This window comes from Eleginops maclovinus, chromosome 4 (assembly GCF_036324505.1).
Source record: "Eleginops maclovinus isolate JMC-PN-2008 ecotype Puerto Natales chromosome 4, JC_Emac_rtc_rv5, whole genome shotgun sequence".
In the NCBI taxonomy this organism is placed as follows: Eukaryota; Metazoa; Chordata; class Actinopteri; order Perciformes; family Eleginopidae; genus Eleginops; species Eleginops maclovinus.
Genome location: NC_086352.1, coordinates 4765810 through 4767693, shown reverse-complemented (window position 1 = coordinate 4767693; position 1884 = coordinate 4765810).

Below are 1884 nucleotides of genomic sequence, written 5' to 3'. Positions count from 1 at the left end.
CGAGACCGGATCTCCACGCGTACGTTCTGAACGGCACCTTCATTAGGTCTTAAACTCGGGGTTCAGGTAGCGATTGTGTTTCAGCGTTACATAAATGCATTTCTAAGGACGTTATTTGAGTTCCTGGCGTAAATTCAACGTAGATTTCTGTCATTGGGATGAAAGTCTTCAGTTGGTTTGATTAGAAATGTTTTGGGGAAACGTGATACGGGACAATCCCATCGAAACCAGGTTTCCATTTACTTTCATCCAATGTGAACGTCCCTTTAGAAACGGAGAGTCATTGGTCCAACTCGTGCTCTTCCTTCTGGGGAAACGAAGGTAAAAATTACCCAGAATCCAAAGCACTGATCCTGAGTTATTTTTAATAACCTCAGTTCTGATGTGGACCCAGTGGCGGGCCGTGCATTTCACACCTAGGCCTTCAGTGATGTCCTACACAGTCCTACCTGAATTATTCCACCTCTTAGTGCCATCATTATGACGCCATGGCTCTAGAAACTATACATTTAGACAGAAACGCAGTATAACCAGGCGTTGCATCACCTTAACATAGTCAAGTACAACAGAGTTATATTAATATTTCTGAAGCATTTATAATGAATACATCAGCATATTTACAGTTAACTTAATGAATCAGATTATCTGACAAACCGCTCCTTGACACCTGTGTCTGTCACATAACGCAGAACAAGTGCCAGCTGTGCTACATTACCCACATCTGACGTCTCGTCCACCATAACAGCGACAAAGGGTGCTTTTTTAATCTTCATTTTGATCTCTTCTCCCATCACTTCAGCAATAGCATGAATCAGGTCGTTTTGTATTTTGCCTGACGTCCCAGTAAACATGTTGTTTGTGTACAGGTGGTAATGCAAATCTGTGTTGTTCTCAGCAAGAAAGGAAAGAAGCTCCACGTAGTTTCCTCTGTTTCTGGACTCGGCGCTTTCATCGTGTCCCCTAAATGAAAGTTCCTGTTTACCCAAAAACAGGACACAATCAATCAGTCTTTCAATATTTCCCTATTTTTGTTCACCCTTTCGTTGTGGAGTTCCGTTTCCCTGCGCACTTGTTCTTGAGCTGTAGATCCACTCGGGTGTCCCCAAAGGTTTTCAAAAGCACCAGTGCTTCCAAGTGCCCAGCTGTGCTTTGGTGTCTCGTTGCTGCCTTGGTTAGACAACCAAGTTTGCAAATTTAGTGTGGCTCCAAACACCAAATCGATCAGTTGCAAATACCAGGCATTCCCGGCAGTACAATTTGCAGTGCCTCTCGGAGGCTGTGAGCCAGGGGTACCGCTCGTAGTTTCCCTGCTGTGCTAGGCTCGCTAGCGTTGGAGTTGGCCGTTCCCTTTTCAAGATGTGTAGCTTTACTTGAAAAGTTCGTTTTGAAAATGGCGTTGTAATTATATCTTCTACCAAATTGATCTCTTCTCCTCCTTCAGCCATTGTGGGTTGAAAAAAATAGCTTGTAGAAATCTACACAAATTAGCTCGCTCAAGTTCTAGTTCTGTTTGCTAGCTTTGCCCATAGACTGTATGGCTCTGCCTACTGCCTAGCTCTGCCTCTCAATAGTGCGTATCCAATCAGAAGATGTGCACGTGCTAACTTAGCGTACGCCTGCTAGCTGGCCCGTTGTCGCCACCTCGAAATCTGATTGGTTAACGCCACAGTTTTGTTTGCGTTCACTTTAAGCTACAGCCGCCCGCACTGTTGATTCTGAAGGCCTAAGGGCAGATTTCTTTGACCCTAGCAACACATTATGGCTGAAATATGATTGGATAAAAGCTCTAACATAAAGGCCAGCCCTCCAAATCTCGTTCTGAGGCTGGAAGCAGCGCAGCCAAGACGAACGCTATAAAATGAAGAGAATAGACTATGGGGAATA